Raw genomic sequence first — 15,673 nt, 5'->3', positions numbered from 1 at the left:
AACAGCATGGCCACATTTATTCACATCTCTAAGTATTGCTTTAAATCAAATTCAGCAAAGACACATCTCCAGGAACACTCTGTTCTTTGGAACCGCAGTGGAAGCCCACGAGACTGTATAGACGCCTCTGAAGGCTTCCTGCTTCCCTGGGGTACAAAAGGAGGTAAGACGCAAAAACATTCAGCAGCTGCAGCCTCATGATGGTTAAAGCCAGAGAGCTCTTCACTGCAGACAGATGATCATGGGCTTCCAGATGTTGGGGGATGGCTATAACAGAATCCACAAACAGCTGCATTAACCCCTTTCCACTGTGGTGTCCAGTATTAGACATTTAAGGCTACTGGTATAGTGGTCACCCTGTGTGGAAGAGGACACAAGTGTATCTTGCCACCATGGGCTGTGAAGAGGTTTGGGACAAAGGTAACACCTGGATACCCAATGCACACTGGCTTCTTCAGGATACATAGTGTCGAAAACTACCGTGTGAAGCTGCCAGCATGAATGTAGTATTCACAGCTGGGCTGGAAGAAAGAAGTGAATGACAAAAAGACCATTTGAATGACGATTGAAACAAATGTCTCGTGGTCAGATGAAATGAAACTTGAGCTTTTTGGCTCATCTGCGTTATGTCTGGTGTAAAACTAGACGAAGCTGGTGTAAGAGAAAACACTCTTGACCACTCTTATGTTCTGGGAGTCCTGGAGCCCTAGACAAGACAGGGGAAATGGACTCCAACACAGACCTGGACATACTGGCCTGACACCTGGCTCTTCTGCCAGGAGTACTCTTGTGTGGCCAAAACTGGAGATTCCAGCATGACAGCGATCCAGAGCTCACATCCAGATTGAAAAAGAAAGGTTAATCACACACAGAACAGACACTCTCGCCTGCCCATCCCGATCCCCAGAGCTCAATCCAGCTGAAGCTCTGTGATTCCGATTCAGGATGGCAGCTCAGTGAGGGAAACCAAAGGGTCTGAAGGGGTGTGAGCAAGTCTGCATGAAGGACTGGTCATACGGTGGTCCTGTGAAGTGCCAGGACCTCAGAGCTCACTGTAGGAGGTCTCATCACTAGAATTCCTGCCAGATGAATACTAACAACAAGGGGGTGAAGAAATGTAACCTTTGTCTTTTGAAACTTAAATTATTAATAGCAAATATGAACGTGCTGTGTGCAATGCTGTTACAATTACCGTGTAACTCTTGAGGAATTTTTAATGCAAGAAGCATGATCCAATCTGTAAATCTTTCTGTTATTTGGTGATACAGTGTTATCCGATCCCCTGATGGGATAAGAGCTTATCTGAACAATAAGTCGAAATAAATCTGGATCATTTCAAAGGAACTCTATGTATGTGACTACAGCACAAAATCCCACAACATTGTGACTTTCAATTCATTCTTATTCCTATAATTATAGCCTAAAATCGAATTGAATTTAGTCACAGCAAATCACAATGCCAGCACTGCTCTAAGACAAGAAGAGTTGCAAATGAATTTGGTAGAGGGATGTGAATTTCAGCTCCCGCGTTCTCTCAGTGACCTCGTCCTTTGATATGGCTTCCTCAGCCTGTGGTCTAGTGTGCCACACATGGGGGAGTCAGACAGGTTCCTTTGAGGATCTCAGGACGAAGGCTGGGGAGGGGTGCGAGTGTGCGAGAGGGTTACCTGCCACTGTCCCCTCGCAGCTGTCGCCCCTACTGGGACACAAAAGCACCACCCAAGTGAAAAAACGACCGGCTCACAGGTGGCTCTGCTCTGGCCCGTCTCCCAGCAGACCGAGCAGAGGGGACAGCTCCCCTAGAAAGGACACCTGAAAACACAGACTAACATATCTCACCCAGTCTTTCATCTTGGGACATGCTCCAACCTGTTGTCCCTGTCAGTCCTAGCAGAGAGACACACTGAGGGTATGCAGCTACAACTTGTATTTGCTTACTCTCTGCATAGAACTCCGTAGAGCACAAATGTATTTGATTTGTGTCTCCATACATCAGGCTTAAATACCTTCCAGAATTTATCCATCTTAAGAATATAAATGAGCTTAATTTGACTTTTTTTGAACAGGTGTAATAGCTTTAACCAGAGATCCCACAGATTCTGCTGATCCACCTGGGAATTCAACTTCAGTCACATTTGTTTTTTACAGTGTCACCTGTCTGTTAGTCCGTTCCTGTGACCATTGGTGAGAAAATTCCATCCTGCCAGGGTTCTGTGCGTAGTTTGAAGAAATGTCTTACAACACCCAACGCCGACACCCCCCCGAGAACCCCCACACACCGCCCAACGCCCACAAACCCCACAGACCCCAAAACCCCCACACACCCCGCAGAACCCCCACACACCGCCCAACACCCACACACCCCACAGCCCCCAAAACCCCCACACACTCCCCAGAACCCCCACACACCACCCAACGCCCACAAACCCCACAGCCCCCAAAACCCTGACACACCGCCCAACGCCCACATACCCCCTAGAACCCCCACACACCGCCCAACGCCCACAGTCCCCAGAGCCCCCACACACCGCCAAACGCCCACAGTCCCCAGAGCCCCCACACACCGCCCAACGCCCACACACTCCCCAGAACCCCCACACACCGCCCAACGCCCACACACCCCCAAGAACCCCCACACACCGCCCAACGCCCACACACCCACCACACACCCCCACAGCCCCATCCGCACACACCCCATTCTGGTAAGACCCGGCCCGGACTTGACTGCTGTGGAACTGAAGCCCAGTAGGCCTCGGCGCTGCTCAGAATCTGGTGAAGGAATTTCTTCACGATCGATCAGGAAGAGAGAATCCAACCACATCATTGCAGCACTGAGGCAAAGACAGAGGTGCCAGCCCCCTGCACAGCGCCAGACCAGAGCCCACACCCGCCGGGCCAGACCGAGCCAAGACCCGCCGGGTCAGACCACAGCCCACACCCGCCGGGCCAGACCGGAGCCCAAACCCGCCGGGCCAGACCACAGTCCGAACCCACCGGGGCAGACCACAGCCCAGACCCGCCGGGCAGACCACAGCCCAGACCCGCCGGGCCAGACCACAGTCCGAACCAGCCGTGAAAAACCACAGCCTGAAACCGTCCCACCAGGCCAGACCACAGACAGGACCCGCCGGCCCTGGCCAGACCAGAGCCCAATCCGCACACCCCAACTCCCACACACACAACACCACACACCGCCCAACGCCGACACACCCCCCCGAACCCACACACATCGCTCAACGCCCACACACCCCCCAGAACCCCCACACACCGCCCAACGCCCACACACCCCACAGCCCCCACACACCGCCCAACGCCCACACACCCCCCCGAACCCACACACATCGCCCAACGCCCACACACCCAACAGAACCCCCGCACACCGCCCAAACGCCCCCACACCCCCCAGAAACCCCACACACCACCCAACGCCCACACACCCCCCGAACCCCCACACACCGCCCAACGCCCACAGCCCCCAGAACCCCCACACACCGCCCAACGCCCACAGCCCCCAGAACCCCCGCACACCGCCCAAACGCCCACACACCCCCCTGAAACCCCACACACCGCCAACGCCCACACACCCCCGAGAACCCCCACACACCGCCCAACGCCCAGAAACCCCACAACCCCCAAAACCCCCACACGCCGCCCAACGCCCACAAACCCCACAGCCCCCAGAACCCCCACACACCGCCCAACGCCCACACACCCCCGAGAACCCCCACACACCGCCCAAATGCCCACACACCCCCCTGAAACCCCACACACCGCCCAACGCCCACACACCCCACAGCCCCCACACACCGCCCAACGCCCACACACCCCCCGAACCCCCACACACCGCCCAACGCCCACAGCCCCCAGAACCCACACACACCATCCAACGCCCACAGGCCCCAGAACCCCCACACACCACCCAAACGCCCACACACCCCCCGAACCCCCACACACCGCCCAACGCCCACAGCCCCCAGAACCCCCACACACCGCCCAACGCCCACACACCCCCCGAACCCCCACACACCGCCCAACGCCCACAGCCCCCAGAACCCCCACACACCGCCCAAACGCCCACACACCCCCCTGAAACCCCACAAACCGCCCAACGCCCACACACTCCCCAGAACCCCCACACACCGCCCAACGCCCACACACCCACCACACACCCCCACAGCCCCATCCGCACACACCCCATTCTGGTAAGACCCGGCCCGGACTTGACTGCTGTGGAACTGAAGCCCAGTAGGCCTCGGCGCTGCTCAGAATCTGGTGAAGGAATTTCTTCACGATCGATCAGGAAGAGAGAATCCAACCACATCATTGCAGCACTGAGGCAAAGACAGAGGTGCCAGCCCCCTGCACAGCGCCAGACCAGAGCCCACACCCGCCGGGCCAGACCGAGCCAAGACCCGCCGGGTCAGACCACAGCCCACACCCGCTGGGCCAGACTGGAGCCCAAACCCGCCGGGCCAGACCGGAGCCCAAACCCGCCGGGCCAGACCACAGTCCGAACCCACCGGGGCAGACCACAGCCCAGACCCGCCGGGCAGACCAGAGCCCAGACCCGCCGGGCCAGACCACAGTCCGAACCAGCCGTGAAAAACCACAGCCTGAAACCGTCCCACCAGGCCAGACCACAGACAGGACCCGCCGGGCCGGGCCAGACCAGAGCCCCATCCGCACACCCCAACTCCCACACACACAACACCACACACCGCCCAACGCCGACACACCCCCAAGAACCCCCGCACACCGCCCAAACGCCCACACACCCCCCAGAAACCCCACACACCACCCAACGCCTACACACCCCCGAACCCCCACACACCGCCCAACGCCCACAGCCCCCAGAACCCCCACACACTGCCCAACGCCCACAGCCCCCAGAACCCCCACACACCACCCAACGCCCACAGGCCCCAGAACCCCCACGTACCGCCCAACGCCCACACACCCCCCAGAACCCCGACACACCGACCAACGCCCACACACCCCTCAGAACCCCCATGTACCGCCCAACGCCCACACACCCCCCAGAACCCCCAAACACCGCCCAATGCCCACACACACCCCAGAACCCCCACAAACCCCACAGCCCCAACACACCGCCCAATGCCCACACACCCAACAGCCCCCAGAACCCCCACACACTACCCAACGCAAACAGCAGCCAGAACTCCCGCGCACCCCACAGCCCCCACAAACCCATCACACACCCCCAAAGCCCACAAACCCCCTCAAACCCATCCGCACACACCCTCACTGCCACACAGCCAACGCACCTCCCACGCCCAGCCACCACTGCGTCACACAGCTGCCGGCACACCTCGCCCTGCCCGGCCACCACTGTGTCACACCCTGCAGCTGCCAGCGCACCTCACTGTGCCCGGCCACAACTGCGTCACACCTCGCCAGGCCCGGCCACCACTGCGTCACACCCTGCAGCTGCCGGCGCACCACACTGCGCCCGGCCACCACTGCGTCACACCCTGCAGCTGCCGGCGCACCTCACCGTGCCCGGCCACAACTGCGTCACATCTCGCTAGGCCCGGCCACCACTGCGTCACACCCTGCAGCTGCCGGCGCACCTCACCGTGCCCGGCCACAACTGCGTCACACCTCACCAGGCCCGGCCACCACTGCGTCACACCCTACAGCTGCCGGCGCACCACACTGCGCCCGGCCACCACTGCGTCACACCCTACAGCTGCCGGCGCACCACACTGCGCCCGGCCACCACTGCGTCACACCCTGCAGCTGCCAGCGCACCTCACCGTGCCCGGCCACAACTGCGTCACACCTGGCCAAGCCCGGCCACCACTGCGTCACACCCTGCAGCTGCCGGCGCACCTCACCGTGCCCGGCCACAACTGCGTCACACCCTGCAGCTGCCAGCGCACCTCACCGTGCCCGGCCACAACTGCGTCACATCTCGCCAGGCCCAGCCACCACTGCGTCACACCCTGCAGCTGCCGGTGCACCTCACCGTGCCCGGCCACAACTGCGTCACATTTCGCTAGGCCCGGCCACCACTGCGTCATAACCCCACAGCCCCCAGAACCCCCAGACACTGCCAACGCTAACACACCCCACAGAATACCCCACACACCGCAAAAGCCCACACACCACAGAACCCCCAAACAAGGCCCAACACCCCCACAGCCCCCAGAACCACCACACACCGCCCAACGCCCACAGCCCCCAGAACCCCCACACAACAACCAACGCCCACAGCCCCCAGAACCCCCACACACCGCCCAACGCCCACACTCCCCAGAACCCCCACACACCGCCCAATGCCCACACATACCACAGCCCCCAGAACCCCCACACACCGCCCAATGCACACACATACCACAGCCCCCAGAACCCCCACACACCGCCCAACGCCCACAGCACCCAGAACCCCCACACACCGCCCAACGCCCACACACCCCCCAGAACCCCCACACACCGCCCAACGCCCACACACCCCCCAAAACCCCCACACACCGCTCAAACGCCCACACACCCCCCAGAACCCTGACACACCACCCAACGCCCACACACCCCCGAGAACCCCCACACACCGCCCAACGCCCACACCCCACAGCCCCCACACACCACACACCGCCCAACGCCCAAACACCCCCGAGAACCCCCACACACCGCCCAACACCCACAAACTCCACACCCCCCAAAACCCCCACACACCGCCCAACGCCCACAGCCCCCAGAACCCCCACACACCGCCCAACTCCCACACACCCCCCAGAACCCCCACACACGCCCTGAGAACCCCCACACACCGCCCAACGCCCACACCCCACAGCCCCCAAAACCCCCACACACCCCCCAGAACTCCCACACACCGCCCAACGCCCACACACCCCCAAGAACCCCCACACACCGCCCAACGCCCACACACCCCCCCGAACCCCCACACACGCCCTGAGAACCCCCACACACCGCCCAACGCCCACAAACCCCAGAGCCCCCAAAACCCCCACACACCGCCCAACGCCCACAAACCCCACAGCCCCCACACACCGCCCAACGCCCACAAACGCCGCAGAACCCCCACACACCGCCCAACGCCCACACACCCCCCAAAACCCCCAAACACCTCCCAACGACCACACACCCCACAGCAACCACACACCGCCCAACGCCCACACACCCCAAAGCACCCCCACACACCGCCCAACGCCCACAGCACCCAGAACCCCCACACACCGCCCAACGCCCACACACCCCCAGAACCCCCACACACCGCCCAACGCCCATACACCCCCCCTAAACCTCACACACCGCCCAGCGCCAACACACCCCCGAGAACCCCCACACACCGCCCAATGCCCACAAACCCCACAGCCCCCAAAACCCCCACACACCGCCCAACGCCCACAAACCCCACAGCCCCCAAAACCCCCACACACCGCCCAACGCCCACACACGCCCCAGAACACCCACACACCGCCCAACGCCCACAAACTCCACAGCCCCAAAAACCCCCACACACCCCCCAAAACCCCCACACACCGCCCAACGCCCACACACCCCCAAGAACCCCCACACACCGCCCAACGCCTATACACCCCCCAGAACCCCCACACACCACCCAACGCCCACACAACCCCGAGAACCCCCACACACCGCCCAACGCCCACAAACCCCACAGCCCCCAAAACCCCCACACACCGCCCAACACCCACAAACCCCACAGCCCCCAAAACCCCCAAGCACCGCCCAACGCCCACACACCCCCCAGAACCCCCACACACCACCCAACGCCCACACACCCCCAAGAACCCCCACACACCGCCCAACGCCCACACACCCCCCTGAATCCCCACACACCGCCCAACGCCCACACACCCCCGAGAACCCCCACACACCGCCCAACGCCCACAAACCCCACAGCCCCCAAAACCCCCACACACCGCCCAACGCCCACACACCCCCCAGAATCCCCACACACCGCCCAGCGCCCACAAACCCCCGAGAACCCCCACACACCACCCAACACCCACACATCCCCGAGAACCCCTACACACCGCCCAACGCCCACAAACCCCACAGCCCCTAAAACCCCCACACACCGCCCAACGCCCACAAACCCCACAGCCCCCAAAACCCCAACACACCGCCCAATGCATACAAACCCCACACCCCCAAAACCCCCACACACCCCCCAACGCCCACACACCCCCCAGAACCCCCACACACCACCCAACGCCCACAAACCCCCAAGAACCCCCACACACCGCCCAACGCCCACACACCCCCGAGAACCCCCACACACCGCCCAACACCCACACACCCCCAAGAACCCCCACACACCGCCCAGCGCCCACACACCCCCCAAAACCCCCACACACCGCCCAACGCCCACACCCCACAGCCCCCAAAACCCCCACACACCGCCCAGCGCCCACACACCCCCGAGAACCCCCACACACCGCCCAACGCCCACACCCCACAGCCCCCAAAACCCCCACACACCGCCCAACGCCCACAGCCCCCAGAACCCCCACAGACCGCCCAATGCCCACACACCCCCCAGAACCCCCACACACCGCCCAACGCCCAGAAACCCCACAGCCCCCAAAACCCCCACACACCGCCCAACGCCCACAAACCCCACAGCCCCCGAGAACCCCCACACACCTCCCAACGCCCACACACCCCCGAGAACCCCCACACACCGCCCACCGCCCACAAACCCCCAAGAACCCCCACACACCGCCCAGCGCCCACACACCCCCCAGAAACCCCACACACCGCCCAGCGCCCACACACCCCCGAGAAACCCCACACACCGCCCAACGCCCACACCCCACAGACCCCTAAACCCCCACACACCGCCCAACGCCCACACACCCCCGAGAACCCCCACACACCGCCCAACGCCCACACACCCCCCAGAACCCCCACACACCCCCGAGAACCCCCACACACCCCCCGGCGCCCACACACCCCCGAAAACCCCCACACACCGCCCAGCGCCCACAATCCCCACAGCCCCCAAAACCCCCACACACCGCCCAACGCCCACACACCCCCGAGAACCCCCACACACCCCCCAACGCCCACACACCCCCCAAAACCCCCACACACCGCCCAACGCCCACACACCCCCGAGAACCCCCACACACCGCCCAACGCCCACACACCCCCCAGAATCCCCACACACCGCCCAGCGCCCACACACCCCCGAGAACCCCCACACACCGCCCAACGCCCACACCCCGCAGCCCCCTAAACCCCCACACACCGCCCAACGCCCACAAACCCCACAGCCCCCAAAACCCCCACACACCGCCCAACGCCCACAAACCCCACAGCCCCCAAAACCCCCACACACCGCCCAACGCCCACAAACCCCACAGCCCCCGAGAACCCCCACACACCTCCCAACGCCCACACACCCCCGAGAACACCCACACACCGCCCACCGCCCACAAACCCCCAAGAACCCCCACACACCGCCCAGCGCCCACACACCCCCCAGAAACCCCACACACCGCCCAGCGCCCACACACCCCCGAGAAACCCCACACACCGCCCAACGCCCACACCCCACAGACCCCTAAACCCCCACACACCGCCCAACGCCCACACACACCCGAGAACCCCCACACACCGCCCAACGCCCACACACCCCCCAGAACCCCCACACACCCCCGAGAAACCCCACACACCCCCCGGCGCCCACACACCCCCGAAAACCCCCACACACCGCCCAGCGCCCACAATCCCCACAGCCCCCAAAACCCCCACACACCGCCCAACGCCCACACACCCCCGAGAACCCCCACACACCCCCCAACGCCCACACACCCCCCAAAACCCCCACACACCGCCCAACGCCCACACACCCCCGAGAACCCCCACACACCGCCCAGCGCCCACACACCCCCGAGAACCCCCACACACCGCCCAACGCCCACACCCCGCAGCCCCCTAAACCCCCACACACCGCCCAACGCCCACAAACCCCACAGCCCCTAAAACCCCCACACACCGCCCAACGCCCACAAACCCCACAGCCCCCAAAACCCCAACACACCGCCCAACGCATACAAACCCCACACCCCCAAAACCCCCACACACCGCCCAACGCCCACACCCCCCCCAAAACCCCAATACACCGCCCAACGCCCACACCCCACAGCCCCCAAAATCCCCACACACCGCCCAACGCCCACACACCCCCCCGAACCCACACACACCGCCCAACGCCCACACACCCCCCAGAACCCCCACACACCACCCAACGCCCACACACCCCCAAGAACCCCCACACACCGCCCAACGCCCACACACCCCCCTGAACCCCCACACACCGCCCAACGCCCACACACCCCCGAGAACCCCCACACACCGCCCAACGCCAACACACCCCCGAGAACCCCCACACACCGCCCAACGCCCACAAACCCCACAGCCCCCAAAACCCCCACACACTGCCCAACGCCCACACACCCCCCAGAACCCCCACACACCGCCCAACGCCCACACAACCCCCAGAACCCCCATACACCGCCCAGCGCCCACACACCCCCCAGAACCCCCACACACCGCCCAACGCCCACACACCCCCCAGAACCCCCACACACCGCCCGGCGCCCACACACCCCCGAGAACCCCCACGCACCGCCCGGCGCCCACGCACCCCCGAGAACCCCCACACACCGCCCAACGCCCACAAACCCCACAGCCCCCAAAACCCCCACACACCGCCCAACGCCCACACCCCACAGCCCCCAAAACCCCCACACACCGCCCAACGCCCACAGCTCCCAGAACCCCCACAGACCGCCCAATGCCCACACACCCCCCAGAACCCCCACACACCGCCCAATGCCCACAAACCCCACAGCCCCCAAAACCCCCACACACCGCCCAACGCCCACAAACCCCACAGCCCCCGAGAACCCCCACACACCTCCCAACGCCCACACACCCCCGAGAACCGCCACACACCGCCCAACGCCCACAAACCCCCAAGAACCCCCACACACCGCCCAGCGACCACACACCCCCGAGAAACCCCACACACCGCCCAATGCCCACACCCCACAGCCCCCTACACCCCCACACACCGCCCAACGCTCACACACCCCCGAGAACCCCCACACACCGCCCAACGCCCACACACCCCCCAGAATCCCCACACACCGCCCAGCACCCACACACCCCCGAGAACCCCCACACACCGCCCAACGCCCACACCCCGCAGCCCCCTAAACCCCCACACACCGCCCAACGCCCACAAACCCCACAGCCCCCAAAACCCCCACACACCTCCCAACGCCCACAAACCACACAGCCCCCAAAACCCCAACACACCGCCCAACGCATACAAACCCCACACCCCCAAAACCCCCACACACCGCCCAACGCCCACACACCCCCAAAACCCCAATACACCGCCCAACGCCCACACCCCACAGCCCCCAAAATCCCCACACACCGCCCAACGCCCACACACCCCCCCGAACCCACACACACCGCCCAACGCCCACACACCCCCCAGAACCCCCACACACCACCCAACGCCCACACACCCCCAAGAACCCCCACACACCGCCCAACGTCCACACACCCCCCTGAACCCCCACACACCGCCCAACGCCCACACACCCCCGAGAACCCCCACACACCGCCCAACGCCCACAAACCCCACAGCCCCCAAAACCCCCACACACCGCCCAACGCCCACAAACCCCCCAGAACCCCCACACACCGCCCAACGCCCACACAACCCCCAGAACCCCCATACACCGCCCAGCGCCCACACACCCCCCAGAACCCCCACACACCGCCCGGCGCCCACACACCCCCGAGAACCCCCACACACCGCCCGGCGCCCACACACCCCCCAGAACCCCCACACACCGCCCAACGCCCACAAACCCCACAGCCCCCAAAACCCCCACACACCGCCCAACGCCCACAAACCCCACAGCCCCCGAGAACCCCCACACACCTCCCAACGCCCACACACCCCCGAGAACCCCCACACACCGCCCAACGCCCACAAACCCCCAAGAACCCCCACACACCGCCCAGCGCCCACACACCCCCCAGAACCCCCACACACCGCCCAGCGCCCACACACCCCCGAGAAACCCCACACACCGCCCAATGCCCACACCCCACAGCCCCCTAAACCCCCACACACCGCCCAACGCCCACACACCCCCGAGAACCCCCACACACCGCCCGGCGCCCACACACCCCCGAGAACCCCCACACACCGCCCAGCGCCCACAAACCCCACAGCCCCCAAAACCCCCACACACCGCCCAACGCCCACACACCCCCGAGAACCCCCACACACCGCCCAACGCCCACACACCCCCCAGAACCCCCACACACCGCCCAGAGCCCACACACCCCCGAGAACCCCCACACACCGCCCAACGCCCACACCCCGCAGCCCCCTAAACCCCCACACACCGCCCAACGCCCACAAACCCCACAGCCCCCAAAACCCCCACACACCGCCCAACGCCCACAAACCCCACAGCCCCCAAAACCCCAACACACCGCCCAACGCATACAAACCCCACACCCCCAAAACCCCCACACACCGCCCAACGCCCACACCCCCCCCAAAACCCCAATACACCGCCCAACGCCCACACCCCACAGCCCCCAAAATCCCCACACACCGCCCAACGCCCACACACCCCCCCGAACCCACACACACCGCCCAACGCCCACACACCCCCCAGAACCCCCACACACCACCCAACGCCCACACACCCCCAAGAACCCCCACACACCGCCCAACACCCACACACCCCCCTGAACCCCCACACACCGCCCAACGCCCACACACCCCCGAGAACCCCCACACACCGCCCAACGCCAACACACCCCCGAGAACCCCCACACACCGCCCAACGCCCACAAACCCCACAGCCCCCAAAACCCCCACACACCGCCCAACGCCCACACACCCCCCAGAACCCCCACACACCGCCCAACGCCCACACAACCCCCAGAACCCCCATACACCGCCCAGCGCCCACACACCCCCCAGAACCCCCACACACCGCCCAACGCCCACACACCTCCCAGAACCCCCACACACCGCCCGGCGCCCACACACCCCCGAGAACCCCCACACACCGCCCGGCGCCCACGCACCCCCGAGAACCCCCACACACCGCCCAACGCCCACAAACCCCACAGCCCCCAAAACCCCCACACACCGCCCAACGCCCACACCCCACAGCCCCCAAAACCCCCACACACCGCCCAACGCCCACAGCTCCCAGAACCCCCACAGACCGCCCAATGCCCACACACCCCCCAGAACCCCCACACACCGCCCAATGCCCACAAACCCCACAGCCCCCAAAACCCCCACACACCGCCCAACGCCCACAAACCCCACAGCCCCCGAGAACCCCCACACACCTCCCAACGCCCACACACCCCCGAGAACCCCCACACACCGCCCAACGCCCACAAACCCCCAAGAACCCCCACACACCGCCCAGCGACCACACACCCCCGAGAAACCCCACACACCGCCCAATGCCCACACCCCACAGCCCCCTACACCCCCACACACCGCCCAACGCTCACACACCCCCGAGAACCCCCACACACCGCCCAACGCCCACACACCCCCCAGAATCCCCACACACCGCCCAGCACCCACACACCCCCGAGAACCCCCACACACCGCCCAACGCCCACACCCCGCAGCCCCCTAAACCCCCACACACCGCCCAACGCCCACAAACCCCACAGCCCCCAAAACCCCCACACACCTCCCAACGCCCACAAACCACACAGCCCCCAAAACCCAACACACCGCCCAACGCATACAAACCCCACACCCCCAAAACCCCCACACACCGCCCAACGCCCACACACCCCCAAAACCCCAATACACCGCCCAACGCCCACACCCCACAGCCCCCAAAATCCCCACACACCGCCCAACGCCCACACACCCCCCCGAACCCACACACACCGCCCAACGCCCACACACCCCCCAGAACCCCCACACACCACCCAACGCCCACACACCCCCAAGAACCCCCACACACCGCCCAACGTCCACACACCCCCCTGAACCCCCACACACCGCCCAACGCCCACACACCCCCGAGAACCCCCACACACCGCCCAACGCCCACAAACCCCACAGCCCCCAAAACCCCCACACACCGCCCAACGCCCACAAACCCCCCAGAACCCCCACACACCGCCCAACGCCCACACAACCCCCAGAACCCCCATACACCGCCCAGCGCCCACACACCCCCCAGAACCCCCACACACCGCCCAACGCCCACACACCCCCCAGAACCCCCACACACCGCCCGGCGCCCACACACCCCCGAGAACCCCCACACACCGCCCGGCGCCCACACACCCCCGAGAACGCCCACACACCGCCCAACGCCCACAAACCCCACAACCCCCAAAACCCCCACACACCGCCCAACGCCCACACCCCACAGCCCCCAAAACCCCCACACACCGCCCAACGCCCACAGCCCCCAGAACCCCCACAGACCGCCCAATGCCCACACACCCCCCAGAACCCCCACACACCGCCCAACGCCCACAAACCCCACAGCCCCCAAAACCCCCACACACCGCCCAACGCCCACAAACCCCACAGCCCCCGAGAACCCCCACACACCTCCCAACGCCCACACACCCCCGAGAACCCCCACACACCGCCCAACGCCCACAAACTCCCAAGAACCCCCACACACCGCCCAGCGCCCACACACCCCCCAGAACCCCCACACACCGCCCAGCGCCCACACACCCCCGAGAAACCCCACACACCGCCCAATGCCCACACCCCACAGCCCCCTAAACCCCCACACACCGCCCAACGCCCACACACCCCCGAGAACCCCCACACACCGCCCGGCGCCCACACACCCCCGAGAACCCCCACACACCGCCCAGCGCCCACAAACCCCACAGCCCCCAAAACCCCCACACACCGCCCAACGCCCACACACCCCCGAGAACCCCCACACACCGCCCAACGCCCACACACCCCCCAGAACCCCCACACACCGCCCAGAGCCCACACACCCCCGAGAACCCCCACACACCACCCAACGCCCACAAACCCCACAGCCCCCAAAACCCCCACACACCGCCCAACGCCCACACACCCCCGAGAACCCCCACACACCGCCCAACGCCCACACACCCCCCAGAACCCCCACACACCGCCCAGCTTCCACACACCCCCGAGAACCCCCACACACCGCCCAACGCACACAAACCCCACAGCCCCCAAAACCCCCACACACCGCCCAACGCCCACAAACCCCACAGCCCCCAAAACCCCCACACACCGCCCAACGCCCACACACCCCCCAGAACCCCCACACACCGCCCAACAACCACACAACCCCCAGAACCCCCATACACCGCCCAGCGCCCACACACCCCCCAGAACCCCCACACACCCCCCAGAACCCCCACACACCGCCCGGCGCCCACACACCCCCGAGAACCCCCACACACCGCCCGGCGCCCACACACCCCCGAGAACGCCCACACACCGCCCAACGCCCACAAACCCCACAACCCCCAAAACCCCCACACACCGCCCAACGCCCACACCCCACAGACCCCTAAACCCCCATACACCGCCCAACGCCCACACACCCCCGAGAACCCCCAC

This window comes from Atractosteus spatula, chromosome 17, assembly GCF_055471065.1.
Source record: "Atractosteus spatula isolate fAtrSpa1 chromosome 17, fAtrSpa1.hap1, whole genome shotgun sequence".
NCBI lineage: Eukaryota > Metazoa > Chordata > Actinopteri > Semionotiformes > Lepisosteidae > Atractosteus > Atractosteus spatula.
This window is presented reverse-complemented; position numbering follows the sequence as displayed.